Here is a 23,188-nt window from a genome sequence, read left to right on the forward strand (position 1 = left end):
TTAGTGACAATGCTAAATATTTGAGATCACACATCAGACCCTGATATCAGATTTTCAAACTTTGTTACTTTATAGTAATAAAGTTTTCAAACTTTATTACAATTTTTATTATTTTATTTTTCATTTTGTCACAACAATATATGTAAGTATCATACAGAAAGGTTATATAGTATATAAACATATATAAACATATATATGAGGTCAATAGTAGAAAGTTTTTGGTTAAAGCTTTTAGGATTATGAGAAGAGACCACAGAGTCAGGTAAAGTATTCCAAGCACTGATGATTCTGTTACAGAAGTCATATTTTCTGCAATCTAGATTAAAGCAGTTGACATTAAGTTTAAATCTATTGGTTGCTCTTGTATTATTGCAATTAAAACTGAAGTAGTCTTTGACAGGAAGGACATTACAATAGATGATTCTATGAGTTAAACTTAGGTCTTGTCGAAGGCGACGGAGTTCCAAGTTTTCCAAGCTCAGGATTTCAAGTCTAGTGGGATAAGGTATTTTGTTGTTTACAGAGGAATGGAGAACTCTTCTTGTAAAATATTTCTGGACATGTTCAATTGTATTGATGTCAGAGATATGGTGAGGGTTCCAAACAGGTGAGCTGTATTCTAAAACTGGTCTAGCAAATGTTTTATATGCTCTGGTTAGTAGTGTAGTGTTTTTGGAAAAGAAGCTACGCAAGAATAGGTTTACAACTCTTAGAGCCTTTTTTGCTATGTATTTGCAGTGGCTTTGGCACTTAGATCGTTTGACATGAAAACTCCAAGGTCTTTAATGGGATGGGGGTCATCTGTAAGGTAATGTCCATCAAATATGTATTTAGTGTTTGGGTTCTTTTTTCCTATATGTAAGACTGAGCATTTGCTGGTTGAGATTTGGAGTTGCCAAGTTTTAGACCAAGCGGTTAGATGATCAAGGTCTTTTTGAATGATAGATGTATTATCAGTGGTGTTAAATAGTTTGATATCGTCAGCAAAGAGAACACAATTACTTGAGATATGGTCACAAAGATCATTAATGTATAGTATGAAGAGTGTTGGTCCAAGGACGCTACCTTGAGGAACGCCACTCTTGACAGGAACAGGATTTGATAGAGCATTGCCAATTTTGACCACTTGTTGTCTGTTAGACAGAAAAGCAGATATCCATTTGTGAAGGGGTCCTGAAATGCCATAGGGTTTTAGTTTTAGGAGAAATTTATCATGTACTACCGAGTCAAAAGCTTTGCAGAAGTCTATGTAGATTGCATCTATTGTTTTGCCTTGATCAAGATTTGTAGTCCATATGCTTTTGCAGTGGAGAAGTTGTAAGTTGCATGATAATTTTTTCCTGAAACCAAATTGTTTATTGGAGAGTAGGTTGTTTGCTTCTAAGTGTGAGGTAATGGATTGGTTGATGATTGATTCCATGACTTTGCAGGTGACGCAGCATAGAGAGATTGGTCTGTAATTTTCGACTAAGCTGGGGTCTCCATTTTTGAAGATAGGGATGACTGTGGCCAGTGACCAAAGTTTGGGAAGGGAACTGGTAGTGAAAGCTTTATCAAAGATTATGCTTAGGGGTTCTGCTATATTAGTAAAAAGTTTTTTTAAGAAGTAGGCACATAGTCCATCGGATCCAATAGATAGCGATGGTTTTATGTTATGAAGAACTTTTCCAACATTTTCTTCTGTGAAGTCTATATGAGTTAAGTCATCATATTCATTGCTGGTATGTTTGTGGAATGTCGGATATATGTCATCGCTGTTAACAAAAACTGAGCCAAAGAATATGTTGAAGAGGTTGGCTTTAACTGTTTCGCCATTGCATTCTTTGTTGTTAGAATCTTTTAGTGGTGGGATGGATCTTGTGTCTTTAAGTTTATTGTTAACAAAATTATAAAAGGCACGATTGGAATTTGTGCGCAGAAGGTCCCCTTCTTGTTTGGTGTGGTAATTTGTGCATTCAGTTTTTATTTGGTTGCATATATTTCTGTAGCGGTTTTTGAAATTTGCTACAAAGCCTTTTTTGTTTCTTTTCCAGAGGGATTTTTTTTGATTGAAGCTTTTTTATTGATATGGGTAGTTTGCTTTTCCTGATCATGGTTGTCATTTGTGGTACATATAGTTTAATGACTCTATTGATTTCAAGTAGGAAAACTCTATAGTGGTCTTCAGCGGTTGTGCAGTTTGCAAACAGATTTTGCCAGTCCAGAAATGAAAGATCATTGTTTATAAGGTTGTAGTTGGCTTTTTTGAAGTTGTAGATGGGGATACTATTGTTATGACGATTTGAGTATGGACGTATATTGAGACGAAAATCAATCATACAATGGTCACTGTTGGGAAAAGGTTCTTTAATTTGTAGTCCATAAATTGAGTTTGGGTTGTTGCAGAAGATGAGATCGAGGCAGCTGTTGAGTCTTGTATTGTTAGTTACAAGTTGTTCAAGTCCTAGGTTTGTAACAGCGTTGTATAGTGTAGTATGGATTGGATCAGTTGTACATTCATTAGTTATCCAGTTAATGAGAGGTAGATTTAGGTCACCCAGGAAGATGAGAGGGTATGGGCAAGAGGTAGCCCATGTTAGCAGTGAGGTTAGCATATTTGCATGGGTAATGTCATAGTCAGGGGCTCTGTAGCATAGTAAGAATCGAAGAGTGGTGTTAAGGGATAGGTTGCATACAATAGTTTCAGGGAGAGAAAGTTTATGTGAAACTTGAATATTTTTTAGGTTCAGTGACTTTTTGTAAAAGATAGCCACTCCACCACCTCTTCAGATTTCACGATCTGATCGATGAACTTGATATTCTTTGTTTGAGATAATGGAGTCAGGAAGGGATGAGTTCAGCCATGTTTCACAAACAAAAATGATATCAAATGTACCACTGTTTAACAAGAGGATAATTTTTTTAAATTTTTTATTTACATTTATATCCCGCCCTTCTCCGAAGACTCAGGGCGGCTTACATTGTATAAGGCAATAGTCTCATCCTATTTGTATATTTATATGCAAAGTCAACTTATTGCCCCCCCAAAAATCTGGGTCCTCATTTTACCTACCTTATAAAGGATGGAAGGCTCAGTCAACCTTGGGCCTGGTGGGACTCGAGCCTGCAGTAATTGCAAGCATCTGTGTTTAATAACATGCTTCTTACAGCCTGAGCCACACATTACCCATAAATTCAGGTAATTTGTTAACAATGCTTCTCGCATTTATCAATTTGCATTTGAGATCTGTAGTAATTGGTGTTGAAGAGGTAAGGGGCGTGCATACCTAGTTTTGGATGTTGGTATACAAAAAAATACAGGCTGTTTTTTTTCCCCTCCTACCAAGATCGATCGATAAAGATAGATAGAGATAGAGATAGAGAAGAACCTTTGGGGGTTTTTAAATAGGTTTTTAAAGAAGGGTTTTTTAAGGGGGGGGGAGGGAAGCGACAGGTGGGGGGAGAAACCCATCGGGGAGGGAATGTCCAGTCCCTGCGCTTGCTCGCGGCGTCACTCCACCTGGTCCGAAGGCGGGGGGGAGGGGTGTGTTCCTGGTTTAGAGGGTTGTTCCATCTGTACGGTAAGTGGGAGAGGCAGATATGGCGGAAGCAAGGGGCCGTATCGATCTCTGGGAGCACGTGCTCGCTGTTTAAAAGCGATCAAATGCTCCGGCCCCTCAGTCTTTACCCGTTCCCCGGATGGCCAATATCCTCAGAGCTTGGGCCTTCGGTTGATGTTGTGTAATGCGCGGTCCGTGGTCAATAAGGCCCCCCTGATCTGTGACCTTATTCAGGGGGAGTCCGCGGACTTTATGGGCATTACGGAGACCTGGTTGGGCACAGAAGGGGGTGTTACCCTGGTCGAACTGTGCCCTCCGGGTTTCCGAGCATTCCATCAACCGAGAGCCCAAGGTAGGGGTGGAGGGGTGGTGGTTGTTATTAGGGAAAGTCTAGAGCCGAGGGAGTCCACTGTGCCTCAGATATATGCAGTCATATGTGTACAGTTAGTATAGGTAGGTATTGAGCACACAGCCCTGATGAGAACCAGTGCTGTGCTTCAGGGAGAAGGATGTGAAAGACCCAGCCCTCACTATTTGTGGCTGGTCTGTCAGAAAGTCCTTAATCCAATCACAGGTGAGAGAGGGGAAATTCAAGTCAGTCAATTTTTTGATGAGAATGCCCGGTAAAATGGTTGTTGTGGTCCGTCAGCAGCATATGGAGCTGGCAACAGAGTCAGACAGCGATGAGGCTGAGGTGAGGCCAGGGCCATTGGAAAGTGAAGTGCGGACTCCAGAGCCTCCAGAGACTGATAGTAGTGAAACAGAGGAACAGGAGGAGCCTGTTCCTAATGCACGCATGAGAAAGAGCTGCCAGAAGGCAAGAGCAGCTCAAGCAAAAAGGACAACTCGGGAGTAGGGCCAAGAGATGATTAGCCCCTCCCATAAGGCTTAAAACAGACAAGCACTGGCGTTTGAGCTTTGCTGGAAAACAAGGTTGGTAGTTGAGTCTTCTGCTTCGTCTTCTGCTTCATCTACATCTTTATTTATATGACTTTTGAAAATTTGCCAAGAAAGGCCTTTGGCAGTTTGCTTAATTGGACCAAGGTTTGCGATAGAACTGAGGAATTTGTGTTGGAAGGCATTTGTTTTAATTTGAGTTGAACGATGCTGGGAATGAAGTAATTCTCAGCTGTTCGAATAAAGTTTGTTTATTTTTTCACGAACTGAGTTTCTTACTACCTACTTGGGCCTGGGTCACAACAGTGGTATTGAAAGCCAAGCTGTAGTCTATGAAAAGCATTCTGATGTAGTTACCAGGCAGGGGTGAAATGCTACCGGTTTGGACCAGTTCAGCCGAACCAGTAGCAATGGCAGTGGGTGGTTTGGAGAACTGGTAGCAATGGCAGTGCGAGGCTCCGCCCACCTACTTCCTGGTTTTAACAAAGAAGCAATAGTGGCTGCTTTCAGACATGATGGAACACTGGCTGTTTCATGTTAAAAATTCTTTTTAGGACCTCTGATAGTTGGTCAGAACAGGTTTTTACCACTATCCCAAGCACCCCATCTCGACCTGCAGCTTTATTGGAATTCATGGCCTTCAATACAGCTCTCACTTGTTTTTCATGCAGGGTGAGTGGCTGGGAGTTGGAAAGCCGGTGGGCTGGAGCTACAGGGTCAGGTCTTGTACCTTGCTTTGCTCCATATTAAATGTCATGTTGTTGGATAGAGTCCAAGTACCTTACCAAATGTATAGATTATGAGATAAGACATTAGTCTCCTTTGATTTGAAAATAAGTTTTTAACAACCAAATATTGCTTTGGGTATACTGGACTCTTCTGAGAATAATAGACACAGGTCGATTCCATTGCTTTGCTGCTGATGCAGTTCAAGATTTGGGATATAAACTCATATAATCTGGGCTTTTCCTACTTACTTTGAATTGATGTGACTAAAGAAAGTTCATTGTTTCCTGAGAATATGTATATATGTCTCAACTATAAAGCTATAAAGTTTACACTAGAAACCTGCAGCTGATTTGGACCACATAAGTTTTACAATGTTAAAACAGTTACATATTAGTGAAATCTTTCCCCCCTTCTCTGTAGTTTAACATAGGAAAGTATTTATTTATTTTTTACAAATAGCTAGATGTACATAAAAATACATATAACTGATTTTTCAGTGGTCAATACTGTAGAAGGGTCTATAGCAGTGGTGGGTTGCTACTGGTTCGCCCCAGATTGGCCAAACCGGTAGCGATGGGAGGCTCTGCCCACCCGCCCGGACACTTCTGCCCACTTCTCCACTTCTGTGGAGAAACTTTTGCACATGTGCAGAAGCATTGCACGCTCGCATGGGTGCATGCGCACAGAGGCGCACAAGCAAACCTGTAGCAAACTAAATTGAAACCCACTACTGGTCTATAGTCTTTTAAAGCACCTTCATATTTCAGCCAATATATTGTGGACAAATACAATACATTATCTACTTAATGAAGTTAGCTTAGCAAATTGTTAAATTTTTTTACTATAGATCGGGGTGAAATGCTCCTGGTTCGGACTGGCTCATGTGATCCAGTAGCGATGGCGGCTGCTGGTTCGGAGGACCGGTAGCAAAAATCCTTGGCCCTGCCCGCCCTGCTTCTGCTGAGCCACACCATCAGCAGAGGGTTTTTTTTCTTTACTTTTAAAAGCCGGCTTTTCTTCAGCCAAAACATGCCTTTAAAAATAAAAAAAAGCCTTTGAGGATCCCGCCCCTCAGCTGAGATCGGCAGAGCCTTTAAACTTAAAAAAAAATATTAAAGTCTCCTCTGGCAATCTCACCTGAGTTCCTCATCAGCAGAACCTTACTTGTACTCTTACTTGTAGAAAACATGCTTTCTACAAGTAAGAGTAGATATTCTAAAGCACTTACCTGATTACTGATGAACGCATGGGTCTTTTTCCAGTCCGAAAGTCCCATTTTCACTTTCAGCCAGACAGAATCAATTGCTTAGCTAATCTATTTCCTCAGTGATCAACTAATGCTGGCCGGCTTTGCTGGCTGAGGAACTCTGGGAACTGAAGTCCAAAATAAAATAAAATAAAATAAAATAATAAAATAAAATAAAATAAAATAAAATAAAATAAAATAAAATAAAATAAAATAAAATAAAATAAAATAAAATAAAATAAAATAAAATAAAATAAAATAAAATAAAATAAAATAAAATAAAATAAAATAAAATAAAATAAAATATTTGTGCAGCTTTCTGAGATTTGGTGTGTTTCTGTAGTGTTTCACTCTAACTACATAAACACACAAAATCTCAGAAAGCTGTATGTGGCATTTTGTGTGAGTGTGTGTGTGTGTGTGTGTGTGAGAGAGTTGTGTTGTGTGTGTGTAAAGTGTGAAAGTTGGTTTTTGAGCTTTTTGTGGCTGTGTGAAGTGTGAAGTGCAGCTGCTTTTACATTGTGTGTGAGTCAGTTGTGTTGTGTTGTGTGTGTGTAAAGTGTGAAAGTTGGTTTTTGGTACCTCTTATTGTTTTTTATACTTTGTTTATTATTTTTATTATTTATTGTTATTGGCCACACCCACCCAGTCATCTGACCACCAAGCCACACCCACCAATTAAGCCATGCCCACAGAACCGGTAGGGAAAATTTTTAGATTTCACCCCTCTTATAGATGGAACATACTCATTCATTTTGAGCTGAACAATATTTGTTGGCACATTATTTTTCAGGAAATTTTAAAATAATTGACAGTTGGATAATGCCCAATCCTTGGGCTCTGAATATACCTGTCTCCTGGCTGTATTGCCGAATGTCAATTGTGGTACTTTCCTCAACTGTTTTTATTTTAATATTTTTATTTATGGTGATCATTTTTTAATTTTTATTTAATATTCTTTCCAGCCCAGAGTAACACATTGATTAAATAATTCTGTCATGAAGAAGGGAAGTGCATACATATTTTAAAGTGGATTTTCTGGAGTTTATATCAAATAGGTTCTAAACCGATTCTAGAATATAACGTTTTATAATATTCTAACTGTACTAAATCAGGGAGGTGGTTTCTCTAAGTATGGTTTCCTAGGTTGTCTTGTCTACATTGTTTGATTTGTACAGTGAATGAGCATTGTACAAATATGCTTAATTTTGTTTTACAAAACAAATCTGTTTAGGAGAGTATCATATTATTAAGGTAAAACTATAAATAATTTTGGAGCTGCACCTGTAACTTTGGTTTCTGGGTTATTACAAATGTCAAAATGTTAATGTAACAAAGGTTTGAACTAGTTACCTCTAAATGCATTTTCGCAGCCATTTGATAATAAGAATATAAGAAATTAAAAAGTTCAGCCACTGCCAATGGCAAGCAGTATGATGGCTTTGGATCTGGTACTTGTTATTACAAGTCTAGACCTCTGGACTTAGTTGGCAGTAGATTAACCCTTTCCTTCTAGTGACATTTAGGAGGTGGAAATTTTAGATTGGTATTGAAATCTTTGTAGTAGAGAAAACATCTTTCAAATCTACTTAAACTCAGTAGTTCCCAGTGATAGTTGGATAGATGGATTTTGGAACAAGGACCCAGTATTGTTCAACCATATTCCCTCTTTTTTTCCTTAAAAAAACTAATTTTCTTGATTTTGATTCTAGGCCCAACTTTCAATAGACAAATAGACAGATAGACAGATAGACAAATGATCTTAAATATTTTGTTGTTTGTTGAAAACAACTAGAATTGGGAGGAAGATCAGTCAAAATACAGGTAATTGTCATTTAATGACTGCTTTGATTAGCAACCCTTTACAATTACAGTGTGATGAAAAAGCAACTTTGCAACCAACCCTCACACTTGTAAAGCAAAGAAAACCTGAAATAGGACCATAAACAGAGTCATATTTAGTGACCATGTTGCTTAATAACTGAGTTGCCAGTTTCAACCATGGTTGCTAAATGAGGATTACCTGTAAATGAATTAATCTTTGTTGGGGTGTGTGACAGAGTATACTTTATGACCTGGTGAAAGCATGTCTTACCTACCCCTACTCAAAACTATGTTTTTAAATTAAAAATAAACCCAAAATTACCTTTCAGAACTGGAATTATTGTAAAACAAGTAAGAACTGCCCAACGTTATCAAGAAAGATTACAAGATAATGCTTTACAATGGGATTATTATTACTATGGTTCATCATGCAGTCAGCCAGATGTTTTGATTGGATTTCACATTTAATTCACTTTTTGAGTTCTTACCAAGGACCTGGAATAGGCAGATGTTGATGTATGATAGTGTTAAAGGTATCATCACAGGATGTAAAACTGTCCTTTGCAATTGGCTGATGACTTTTATCAGTGCCAATGCTATTCAAGTGGTGCTCCAGTTGTTCTGTTGTTATTTATACAACAATGTAAGATCACAGCTGCAGTTAACTTGTGCTGACCTTCATAGGTAGCATTCTATGAACCTAGGATGTCATAACATATCAGTGTAGTTAGTATATGTGTTAATCCAAGTGGTGTGACTTTTTGTAACTGAGAAATGCAAACTTTGTCAATGCACAGAATTTTTAAGTTCTGTCAAATATTTTTTGGTATGGTACCTATTGCACAGATAACCACTGGGATTATCACATGTGGTTTATGCCATAATCTTTCAACTTCAGTTTTTAGATCTTGATACTTTGTGATCTTTTTGAGTTCTTTGTCTTCTATTCTACTTTCCCCTGGTAGTGCCACATCAATTATTTACACTTTCTTCTTTCAACCACAGTTAAATGTGGTGTGTTATATGCCAAGGCTTTATCTGTTTGTATTCGAAAATCTCACAATCTTTTAACCTGCTTATTTTTGACTACTTTTTCAATTATATATTCCATCATCTTTTCATTATGGGCACAGGATAATTTTTATAGATGTTCCAGTGAATCATTTTGGCAATTGCATTATGTTGTTTATAATCAGCTTGTACGATCATCCTGTATATGATCTACTATTTCCATGTTTTGTTTCCTGTACATTCAGTAAGTTCCCATTTTATCTTGTGTCGATGCTTGTTCTCAGTTGTCTTTTACATCATCAACCAATGCTTGCATTTTTTCTTCAACATTTCATTCAACTGCTTAGTAAACCGCTGTCTCCATTTCTACTAGGAAAGTATAAACCATCAACATTACTACGGGGGTTTAAGCATTATGAATACTTATCAGTTGTCTTATTTTTTGGGCCCAAACTGTCCAGGTTGTGTCCAGTTAATAATTCCAGTAGTGTCCAATATCACAGTAAGGCCTAGGTATTGATGGTTTTGATGGTGTTTTCATTCTTCAATATTATTTTTAGCAGTCTTCTCACTCTTTGGATGTGCTTTTTACTAATCATGTTTTAACTTGTCCATGCTTTGATGTTATCCAGCTGTAAAATGCTCAGGTACTTGTAGTCTCTATCCTGATGGCTACTGATATTTTGGCCATTTGGGACTTCAATTCCACTACTGTTTGTAATTTTACCCATATTTATTGCACATTTGCTGTAGCACATTTGTCAAGTCCAAGTTACATCTGTGAAAAAACAAAACAAAACCACCAAAACCATACAGTATTTGCTAATGACTGGATTTTGATTTCTGATTTTGCATAAACCTTCAGATCATTCCATATAAAGCAAATGTGAAATTTTATTAGCATTTTTTTTTTTGCTATTTGATAGCCAAGATTTATTTTCTTCAAAATCACTGAAAATGGGAACATAGCAATGACAGTGATAAGGACAATAATGAGTCGCCCTGGAAGATTAGTGTTATTAGTATTAATAATAATAATATTTTCCTGATTGACTGGAAGTCACAGTTTTGAATATTAAGTTATCTGGTTTCCAATCCAGCAGCATTAGAGAGATAGCTTTTCTCCATCCTTAGCTGAGGAAGCTCACAGCAAGGGCTGGATGACAGGCCCTTCTCAGCTGCTCTTCGTCCCCAGTAATTAGCCTGCGATGGCAGCTACCTCTTGTGGCTTTGCCTGCGAGAGACATTTGACACAGCCGACATCAGAGGGATTTTTCAGGAGGCTCTTGTGGAGACCGAATGGCTCTTAATTAACCACTTAGGTATCCTCCTTCACTCTCCCGCCTGGCACTTTCCAAATGGTAGGGGTTGCACTGCGGATCTAAACACCGGGGAAGCACACTATCAAAAGATCTTGTAAATGAAGGCTTGTGTAAATTATTTTTAATGATTCCCTCCTGGCACATCATTATGTTTGTAGTTACACACAGCCACTTCAGAGATGGCTCATCTTCCGTGAGGTCAGCTGCAGGACTACCATAACTAGCTCCAGTCAGTAAATGGCTTATTAATTAGCCCCGTGATTGTACATTGCTAAGAGCTCTGATGTATGGAGCTGGAATTGTAATTGTGTAGGATCGAAATAATAAGCCATCTCAGGGCTCCTTATGCAAATTGCCACATTATGAAATCATTACCTATCTAAACACTGAGTTTTAATAAGAATTACAATGATGAATTTTATGATAATTGACACTCATAATTTAATCTTGTGGATTTTTTTTATTGTTTTGATGGTTAAAAGTGTGTTTCTAATTAAATGTTACTTAAAATGCAAAAGGGTGATTTAACAATTCTATTCAGTTCCTGTAGTTCAGATCAGGTTTTTCTCTCTCTTTCTTTGGTCAGTGAGAACAGGCTGTTTTCATAATAGGTACGCAACATTATGTGTTGGGGAAATGTTTTCTCTATTCTTTAAAAATATGGTTTTGATATTGTCAACTTTGAGAAAAATGAAAGCATATGGGCCACTAAGTATAATTTTCATCATCATCATCAAAATCAGCAGCAGCAGCAACATATTGTTAAAAAAACCCGAAGTACTAAAATCACCAGTAATCATAGTCATAGAAGAGGTTTTGTGAGGGCTGAGTATGAATTGCATAGAACTTAAAGATATTTTCTGTGTCTCCAACCTCTAATACTCTCCTGGTAAAAACTAGTCCACTGCCAGTGATAGTCCACTTTAAACTCTGGAAGATTTTTAAAGCATTAATCACACTGCATAAATTAAGCAAAATATAAATAAAATAAAAACATCATTTCCTTGTTTCCACACAAAAATAAATGTATGAACATGTTAATTGTAACATTCATGTTCCACACATTTGCTGTAATTAGAGCCAATCGTTTTGTATGACCGTGAAGTAATTTGACAGCCAGAGGAGGGTCAGGGGAAAGACAGCAACTCTAGTCCCAGGCTTAAATCAGAGTGACTTGATGTCTCCCAGATTTCTTCAATTCCAAAATGCATATGGGCAAAATACTTCCCAGATCAAAGCCACAATGTACAATATAATTGTATAGCATAATATACCATCTTTGGGGCTACTCTTCAAGGTTTGCACCATTTGCAGTTCTGCTGATCACCTTGGCCTGCTATAAATTTAGCCAATGGCTGGTTGGCAAGGAGAAACCCAAGTAGATCATCCTCCTCCTTCTTTCCCTTTCCCTTTCCCCTTCCCTTTCCCTTTCCTCTTCCCCTTCTTCCTCTTCTCCTCCTTCTCCCCCCCTCCCAGTCTGGCACAAAAGAGAGGACAGGAAATACCTGGCCAATTAGCAGTTAGGCACATGCCTCTTTCCTGTACTCCAGCTTCTCAATGTGCACAGAGGTTTTTCATATGTTTAGATGGACAGCTGACATATGAGCTTATACAAAGAAGGTCACAAAGAGTGAAAGATGCAAATTCTTTCTTTCCCTGGGGTTGTGGATTTTCTTTGGAAAGCCATTAGTATATTCAATTTGGGATCAGATGGGATCATTCCGAGCCATTTGGGCAAATTAATTCTTAGCAATTTTCCCTTCTAGAAACAGTCCTCTTTTATTACAACTTGTGTGGGTTCATGCAGGATTATAGTTTTTCAATTGCAGACTTAGCAGTTTTTCTTGGAAATAAAATGTGTAAAAATATTTTTGGTGGGCATCTAGCAGATTCATTTTTAAGGCCAATTCAATTATAATAGATTTTTTAAAGAGTCATTGAGTATTGGCTGGTATACAAGTTTAATAAATTATTATTATAATTCTATACCATTAACATCTCTTTTAGCCAGATTACAACAATGGCATGTATATGTTTTGTTCTCTTTTCATTCTACTTCTCAGCATCAGCATCTTTTGCACTAATTCTACTTGGAATAAAAAATGAACAATGGAGCAAGTTTACAAGATAGAGGGAGAGAGAGAGGGAGAGAGAGAGAAAAATGTTTGTGTGTGTGTATGTACTGTATATGTATATATTCACACACAGACACACTCACACAGAGACACACAGAAACACTTTCTCAATAAGAAATTGCAACCACAGAACTCACCACAAGGTGCAGCAGTTTTTAAACAAGAGTCCTATTGCACTGAAAATAATTTAGTATGATTTATTTATTTATAATACAGCCTTTATTTTTTACTTCATTTGAATATGTTTATTCGTCTAAAATCCAGCTAGTGAAATATATAAAATAGATTTAGCATGAAGGAATGTTTGGCAAGATGCCTCAGGTATATCAATTTGCCTTCACTCTTTTTGTTAATTCCTGGCTAAAATCCTTGCAAATGGATTTGACTATATTGGAAGAAGTTGGGGGAAAGTGTCAAAAAATAAAGCAGTATGTTAATGTTTTGCAAATATTTTTAAGCATCACCATATATCTTTAATTATTTTCAAATGATCAAAGAGGAATTATCCGATAGGTTTACTAATGCTTAAAAATATCACATTAACTTGGCAATCACAAAAATATATAATGACAATACATTGAAATTTCATCATAGTTTTCACTTGCCATATGAAAATCTTATTTTCAATTTTTTTTTGGAGACTAATTTGCTTTGCAGGAAACCCTCACCCAAATGTGAATATTAATGAGATCACATGATATCAAAATGGCTTTTATTGTTAGGGTAGTTGGAGAAACATAAAATTTGCTCTCACTATATGGACCCCAATAATGGTGCTTGGAATGAAAATAATGAATGTCACCAGAATAAACTTGGAGAAGAAAAGTAAAGTACCATTTAAGCTGTGTGAACAACTAAATGATATTGCTGTTGGTCTGTTGTTTAGAATAAATTAATTATAGCAATAGCACTTAGACTTATATACCACAGTGCTTTACAGCCCTCTCTAAGCAGTTTACACAGTCAGCGTATTGCCCCCAACAGTCTGGGTCCTCATTTTACTGAGCTGGGAAGGATGAAAGGCTGAGTCAACATTAAGCCAGTCAGGATTGAACTTCTGGCAGTGGGCAGAGTTAGCCCACAAGACTGCATTCTAAGCTATGAGAGAAAAAGATATACTGAAACTGTGGTCCCATTCATAGCATGAAAATCTCAAATAGAAAATAAGACATAGGTGCTCATTTTTTGGTGGAAGATCAAAACTATGAGAATCTGCTCATAAGCATGAAGATGATTAGGGATAATGCTCAGAGAAACTTTATGACGTTTATGTCGCCACAGGAAAGAGTGAACTTAGCAAGTTTATGATCAACCGAGACTGGATTGAAATATATAAAGAATTGCTTGTCAAAAGGTGATCATCTGATCCCAGGATGTGGCAACTATTGTAAATACATTTTGGTTTCCAAGTCCTGAATTGAAAGCACATGATCATAGGAATGCTGCAAAGATTATAAATGTTAGGACCAATTGTAAGTAATTTTTTTTCAGTGCCATTATAACTTTGAATGATCACTAAACAAATGTGTTCTATGTTGAAGACTACTTAAAGAAGAGCTGAGTTCAGCAGATCATGCAGGAGAGTCCCCTGTTGAATTAAGATGACAGAAGGAAGAGCTGTTTATTGAAATGCAGAAATAGATTCAGAAAAACACTATATGACATTCTGATGTCATAGAAAGAACTTCAAAATAACTCAAGAAGAAGGTAAGCAATTCTCCAAACTTTCTTCAGAAAGATGAAACTCCAGCCTGAATCAATATCAGCAGCAGCAGCAAAATTTGCAGATCATTCTCTTGTGGAGAAGTAAAATAACTTGCCAGGAACATTTGAAGTTCTATCCATTCCCTTCTCACCACTGACATTTTTTTTAAAAAAGTTTGGGAAATCTTAGCATGTTTAAGTATAGCTTAATCCTGACTTAGTTCCCCAACTCTTATTTTTCATACGAGGTCTTCAATTTAACAACTGCAGATTCTCCAACCTCCAGGGTTTGCAAGAATAGGAAGCTCACATTTAGCTAGGGGTTACAATATAATACTGCAGATATGTTATGATTATATCTGAACTACAAGCTTTGTGCGTGCATTAGTTTGTGATTATCTAAATTAATTGGACTACACTTCCAAATCTACATTTAAATTAATTGGGGGAATATGGTGTTTATACAGATGAGTCTGTTGCATGATTGGGGTCAGACTAAACAGTATTTACTTACTGTATATATGGTAGGTATCTTAGATTTTAATTTTAAAAATAATTGAAATGCAGGTTTATGACTTTACAAAACCCTTCCTTCCTTCCTTCCTTCCTTCCTTCCTTCCTTCCTTCCTTCCTTCCTTCCTTCCTTCCTCCCTCCCTCCCTCCCTCCCTCCCTCCCTCACCAATTAGTTCTCTTGCACAATTCTGCATACAGAGATTTGAGAAGGATGAAATAGGCCTGCGTACAGTTTGTGTACTATTCTTCCAAACTATCCCCATTCTGGAGTAATTTACTAGTGTTGCAGGACACAATTCATCACACTAATAAACATTGCTTTTCTCAAATGCCTGCCATTTTCTCCCCTTGCCAGTTACATTCTCTTCATGACATTAGTTGAAGAATCCCAATCACTGGAAGCAAGTGTTTGTGTGTGTGATCAAGTGAATTAGATTATTCCCCATACAAACCATTGATAGTTCTCTTAAGACAATGTGGGCTTCTGAATATGTGCTCCAAAATACATGTTGGGAATGGCTGAGCAAGATGAAGGTTTCAGAGTGAGAGTAGAAAAAGTTGTAGTGATTGCTAAAATAGAAGATTAAATTAAATTAAAATTAGGAGAAATAAAAATCAAGAGTAGAAGATTTCCAAACAAACATTCTCCCACCACTGCAATATTTCAAGGACTTATTTTGATAAGCAATTGCCATAACAAATGCTTTGCTAGTCTTTAGCAGCAAAGGGAAACTGTTGTTCAGCTTGGATTGAAAGGACAAAATTTGGTTGTGTTTTAATGTGGCAGAGCAAAACTTAAAACCAAATGCAGACAAAGTCCAAACTGTCTCTCAGTGGTTTTGCTGCTTGACATCCAACTTTACAGGCATAACATGATAAAGTCTTTTTACAATCTCTTAAACATTCCTTTGTGGGTTTTGGAATGTTGCATGGAATGGAATGCAATCAACATCTGCTAATTTCTGTCCTTTAAATGTACTATCAAAACAAAACACATGATGTTTTATTTGTATGGCTGAAATGAGACTGGCGGCTGATCATCCATCATCTTCCTGTCATATTTTTATATGTTGTCTATCCAGTCCCCTAGACAGTTTGGGGAAGCATAAAGCAAAGCCTGAGTTAAGTTATTGGCCAGCTGCTCAAGTGTCCAGCTGAAGAGGTCATTGTGAGCTCTCTCTTGAATCTAACAACAGTTCTCTGTGGAAGCCAAACATAATAGAACATGGAAGTCCCAAGAAGGTTGCAGTTGAAGTATAATGTCAAAACGTTCTAACAGGCCTTCTACCAATAAAATAATAAAACATAGAATAAAATATAGAATAAAATATAAACTATAGTGTAAATTATAAAATGAAATATATAATAAAATATAACATAAAATAAATAAAATAAAATGTAGCACTTTGCAGTAAGGAAGCAAAAGTTTCAATATCTTGAAAAAGAACTGAAGACCTTGAAACATGTTACACACACTTATACACTCACTCACCTACAGGCATGCTTCTGTTTAATTTTCTTTCAATTTTTAGACCAAGAAATTTATAAAGAATTTTAATCACAAAAATGTTTGATTTATTTTTTACTTGTGAATAACCCAAGTCCATACCCTAAAATTTAGCCTTTGGTTCTAAAATAAAACTTTTGGTATAAGGGTATCACCCAAAATATGGTCTTCATAGCTTATGACCTACTAAGCAGAAATCTTTGATTGGGAACTGCCCAGATTTTGTCTTTGTTATAAGGCATCTATATATGCCATGTTTCCTTGAAAATAAGACCCTGTCTTTATTTTTTTGAACCCCGAAATAAGTGCTTGGCCTTATATTCGGGGAGGTCTTATTATTTTGGGGCATGTGGAGTAAAATGGAGTCCTCATGCCGTCTTACCTGATTTCCAGCTCTGCATTTAAATATTTTTGGGGAGGGCTTATTTTCGGGGAGAAGCTTATTTTAGTGCATGCACTCAAAAGCCCGACTGGGCTTATTATCAGGGGATGTCTTATTTTCAGGGAAACAGGGTAGATGTTTAAAATAAATACATATTCTCATCAGCTGTTTGTGAGGGGTTGGGGGGGGGGAGAGAGAGAGAGAGATTTTATTATTTTACAGAGGTAAGGGTTGAAGACAGCAGGATGTTTGTACAAAACAAGTCCAAACCAAGGCTAAATGTCTACTGAGATTCTTAATCATCCAGGTCATGGTTGTCCCAAAGGTGCTTTTTCAAAAGGCAACTGGACTTCCTTATTTTTTTTTTCCTTTGAAAACAGTTCAATTCTCATCAAAGAAGCTTCTTTGGTTCTAAAAGAACTGAACTTGAGCTAGAACGAAGAAGTTTCTTGGATGAGAAGTGAAACATTTTCAAAGAAAAAAAAACAAAGAAAGTCAAGGTGCCTTTTGGAAAAGCACCATTGGGAAGTCCAAACTAAGTGTGCAAGACAAATTTTGCCAAGTCAGTTGCATCGAGGAACTGTTAGTTGGCAATGCTACACTAGTTCAGTTCTGGGATCCTGCTCTTCATGCTGTTGTATGGTATACTGGCATGCAAGCAAAGTAAAAGCATCATTTAGTCCCACCCACCATAATTCATTGGTGGCAGCTAGGAAATGGCACACCCTCTTGTTCACTGGACTTTAGTATCTCAAGGTAGCAGAGCCCATTCAAATGATATAAGGCAGCCACATATATGCTATCAAAATACCCCATGGAACAACTAGAAAATGATTAGTTTTTCCAGGAAAATAACTAATCAGAATGCACCCATGGGCAGACATCTGTCTTGGCTATCCATGGATGGTTAATACAAAAAGGCTGCCTTAGTTTCCTGGTGCAATTATTTTGTAGCTGATGCCTAATGTGTGCAAATTGTGAGTTGTTATGGAAAGCCCATTTGGGTTTTTATTTCTTAATGTATTTCTCAAATGGACTTGAGGCATAGCTAGAAATTTTCTCCTTTGAGGCCAAATTCTTAATCCCACTTATCTATCCTTTCACCCACTGTTTCCTAAAGTGGTCTGCATGAGATCATTTAGCATCTGGATCTTCTTTAACCACCTAGATTTCTTGATTCTCAGCCAATACAGCCAAAAAAGGGTCTGTGTTTAACCAATCAGCTGGGATCTTTAAAAATCTAGGTTTTAAAAAACAGCCATCCCATGGATTTCCTTAGAATTTCAGTCCCATGGCAGCTACTCCTCAGGTTTAAAGCAGCCAACTCAGGGTATTTGTTTTGATCAGGGAGCACTGACTAACTTCTTCAAAAATATCTGGCACATGCATTGGTTATGTACAGTGACTAAAAATAAGTTAGCACCAGGGCTGTGGCTGATATCTATATGTTGCATGTAAACAGCTCATAGTATAGCTACACACTGATGTACCTAATTAGAAATATAGGTTTTCTGGTGAGGCTAATAGAATCCCACCCCCCAATAATCTAAGTTTAAGGTAGCATTATTGATACTTTCCAAAATATAAACACATATAGACAGAAGAAAGCTCAGGAGAAAATTTATATAAAGTTCCCTGCAAAAAAATTATGCATAAGGCATACCAAATAAATATCTCAATCTTGCAAGGACATAAATGCAAAATAAACACATCCAATATATTAAAACAAGCACACAGCTAATACAAATGTATGTATCCAAAGCACAGGAAAAATAAGATCTTCCTAAAAATCCTTCCCTTTAGGATGCTTTCCACTACTATCTCTACAATCTCCGGAATAACTTCTATAATTTTTATCTTTATCTCCCTTCACATAATTCAAAACAAAGTTATTGCTTTTGGCCACTTGCCATTTTTATTTTCTGGGGCACATGAGGTCCAAAAGCATTCTTGAAAATAGCAATGATGCTTGAGATTGGCATTTCATTTTGCAGTGTGCCATCCTTCCAGTTATTTTTAAATAAACAAATATAAAAACAAATTAAGAAGGAGAAAAGAGGGACGATTGGCAGCGCGAAAGGAAAACTATGCAAACATACTTGTGACATATGGGAATGCTGGCATATAAGCATTCCCATATGTCACAAGTATGTTTGCATAGTTTTGAGTATGTATGCATAGTTTTATGCATAGTCCATAAGCTTTGGAGAGCAAAGTGTTGAATTTCTACTGACCAGTTGTAATATCCTTTTCCAGGGAGGGAGGCCTAGATAGATAGATAGATAGATGGATGGATGGATGGATGGATAGATAGATAGATAGATAGATAGATAGATAGATAGATAGATAGATAGATAGATATAATGTATATGTATATGAATTGGTATGAGTGAAAATTTGTCAATAACTGTAAGAAGTATGATCTTTCATCCACCAAAGAATAAGCATATGCATTCTGAAGTATGGGGAAAAATCAGTTTTCAGGTGACCGGAACATTTTAAGACAAATTGAGACATGAAGAATGTGGCTTTGCAACATCTAGCTCACAACAGCCTGTTGTAAGTTCTTATCCGAACATTCCCATTGCAACCCCTGTATTTCAAGTTCAAGCTTTCAATAAATGGAGGGGTTTAAATTCCTTGAAATATATGATTCACTGAGCCCAATACAACCCAGCATCCATATATTTTGACATCTTGGTTCTTAACCAATTATTTTGTAGTCCCAGGCTAAAGATGAAATTGGGAGGCTAGGGAATAACAAGGAGATAATAACTGAGGTCATGTGTAGGAATTGAGAGGAATGTGAAGTGATGAGTGTATAGGGGAAAAAACTAGAATTGAGCACTGACATTAAGGTTTGTAGAGCTTAAAAGGACCATAACTTCAGACATTTTTTAGACTGAAGTAAATTCCTTTGTCCTTCTACCAAATCATATTGAAGCTTATTAGCCATTTGCCACAATACTTTAATTTCTTATTAGTCCTGAGTAATTCAAAGCTTTTATTATTAAAGAGGAACAAAAGAGCTCTCAAGTGTAAATGATTCTTCAGCCAAGAACTCCTAGCAATGTCTTTAAATATGCCTTGAAGGAATAGATCCATCATTATGTGGGAGGCCCAAATGCCACTGATGACATTTTACCACCATCATCTTGCTTATTACCCATGTTCTTCTTAGCTAGTGTTCATACACCTACACTGCTTCTGGATTAACAACCTGTAAACTCTAGTATTATAGCAAACATCATGAGTATGTGAATCCAAAATACAGTAAAATATATACCCACCAGGGGTGAAATACTCTCAGTTCGGACTGGATTGCCCAATCTGGTAGTGATCGTGGCGGGTGGTTCAGAGAACCGGTAGGGATCCCTGCCCCCCCGCCCAACTGAGCTACGCAATCATCAGAGGTTTTTTTTTTTTTTACTTTTAAAAGCATTTTTTCTTCGGCTGAAAAAATGCTTTTAAAAGTAAAAATAAAAGCCTCTGATGATCCCGTGGCTCAGCTGGGATCGCCAGAGCCTTTTAAAAGCATTTTTTCTACAAACTCTTTGGCCAAAGAGGTTGTAGAAAAAATGCTTTTAAAAGGCTTCTCTGACGATCCCAGCTGAGTTGCCTGATCGTCAGAGGCTTTTTTTTTCTTTTAAAGGCAAAAGAAAAATGCTTTTAAAAGAAAAGAAAAGCCTCTGATGATCAGGCAATTCAGCTGGGATCGCCAGAGCCTTTTAAAAACATTTTTTCTACAACCTCTTTGACTGAAGAGGTTGTAGAAAAAATGCTTTTAAAAGTAAAAAACAACAACAAACCTCTGATGATCGTGTGACACAGCTGGGCATGGGCAGGGCCGGGGGGAGGGGGGCAGGGATTTTTGCTACCGGTTCTCCGAACCACTGCCCTCACTACCACTGCCCTCACTACCAGATCAGGTAATCCGGTCCTAACAGGGAAGCATTTCACCCCTGGTTTGTCCCAGGTGAAACATCTCACAGTCATTGTGTTCTCAGCAAATGAAGAGGTTGAAATCTAGAAAGGGTCTTCTTAAGATTATTTCATTTCTAACTAGGTTCAGCATGGAAGACAAGTAGCTTAACTATGCAATGAAGAATTATCTAAGAGAGGACTGAGAACTTAACATGAAGTTTGCTTCTTAAATTGGGCCATTTGTTCTTTGCCAATCTAATTTACTTCACATTGTTGCTGTAAGGGCAAAATATAGGAAGTAATAATTATATATCATAGTTTTGACTTTAATACAATGTTCTCTAATTTGCACTTATGAAACTGAAGCAGGAGTGGGAAACTTTCGGTAACTAGCAGTATAAACGCAGCAACGAGTAGGAAGAAGATACAAAGTGGGAAAAGCATTAAGAAAGTGGGGAAGGCAATATTTTTTCTTTCTCTTGGATTTTCAAACAAATGAGAGTTATTAGTTTTCAGTTTGTACTAAGATTATTTTAAGGCTTGCAACAGACTTTTCCTAGTATTGATTTCTAGCATTTGCTATTGAAATGGGCTACCAGTTGGAGGTTACTTATAAAGGCATCCAAATGAAGGTGGAGATGCAGTCACGTGATCAAAACCTCCCCCTTTAAAAATGTGCATTGCTTTTGATCTTATAATTGTGAGAGATTTTGAGATACATCTTTACTTTTTTAATATCCTCCATGTACGTGTACCTGATTGCCTATGATCCAGGAACCACAGTTTATCTACTGTTTATCTACTGTTATCTACTGTTACTACTAAGAAAACAACAGCAATAATTACTACAATATAGTTTATACATTGATATCTATCTAGCATATAAATTTGCTCTACAGCTTGCAGCTTACCAAATGCATATATTATTGGAAATATACTAAGATGTGAATATTACAAGAAATGCACATAAGTAACTAGGATTTTTGTGCTGATGTTAACTACAATCTTGAACTGAGGTGGGAATAGGAAAAAGTTTAAGATTAGGAAATGAGAAACTGAATGAAATAAAACTTGACAGGTTCAACCATCACTGCTTAAATTTCTCAAATGAAAAATGGGAGGAAAATGTAGTAAAGCAATCAATTCTGCTCTTCATGAGTCAGCTTGATAGTTCACCTCTTTGCCTGTTTACTGCCAATTTCTATCCCAGCTTACATAGTGGGTGATAATAATGGTACATAGGACTACCACATATTATGCCAACAGCATTTCAAAGAGCAGACATTATGCCCCTGAAGTACCAACTAGTGCAGGGTTCAGCAATTATTGCTAGAGAATCATTCAAACTAAAGCTGCATTTTGTTGATCATCCTGAAAACTTTTTGCCATTCTGTTCCGGACAAGTTAATAGCCTTATGGCTAGGATATTAACCATTGAAGAATGCCAAGATCCAGTCTGCATTGTTTAAAAATTTCAATTTTGAAAAAAAAAATCAGCAATGTAGCTCAGTGTTCTTAGATTAGATTTGAGTGCAAATCCTTACTTAGGTTATCTATAGTAAGAGGATCACTCAATAGAGAAAGAGAGTGATAAAGCATCTAATTATTAAAATCAGCCAGTAGGAAAGGAAAGACAAATTGGCGGGTGTCTTGAATCACAGAAGAGGCTACAATGTAGGATTAGTCTGAAGGATAATGCAATAGCATTGGGTTAGGATTGCCGTTTTCATGGAGACATTTTTTTTGTTTTGTTTTTCACCAAAACTGTAATGCTATGCATCTGACAGATAATAAAGCTATCATGTTTTCTCGAAAATAAGCTCTCCCCTGAAAATAAACCCTCCCCTAAAAATAAGCCTTACCCAAAAATATTTAAATACATGTGCAGCTGGTCTGTTTAGGGTTAGGGAGACAGAGCTGGAAATCAGGTAAGATGGCAGGAGGAACGCCGTCTTGCTCCATGCACCCGAAAATAATAAGACCTCCTCAAAAATAAGGCCAAGCGTTTATTTTGTTTCAAAATTTGGTTCAAAAAATATAAGACTGGGTCTTATTTTCGGGGAAACATGGTAGTAGAATGGGACTTTATAGATGTAAGGCTGTTTGTCTACTGCCAGTACATATGGGTACTGTATAACTAGTTTAAAGGCTACAGAGTGCCAGAAAAAAGTGTCTTGACAAGCTTGGAAGAATATTTGAGACAATTTCCACAGGCAGGTTAAGCCACACATTAGGATCCGTGAAAACATCTTGTGACCCCAGGATTCTTTTATAGGTTGCTGCCTGTTGTGACCCAGGCTCAAGTAGGTAGTAGGAAACTCAGTCAGTGTAAAAACAAACAAACTTTATTCGAACAGCTGAGAATTACTTCATTCTCAGTGTAGTTCAACTAAATTAAAGCAAATTCCTCCCAACACAAATTCCTCAGTCCTATCACCAACCTTGGTCCAATTA

This window comes from Ahaetulla prasina, chromosome 3 (genome assembly GCF_028640845.1).
Source record: "Ahaetulla prasina isolate Xishuangbanna chromosome 3, ASM2864084v1, whole genome shotgun sequence".
Taxonomy (NCBI): Eukaryota; Metazoa; Chordata; class Lepidosauria; order Squamata; family Colubridae; genus Ahaetulla; species Ahaetulla prasina.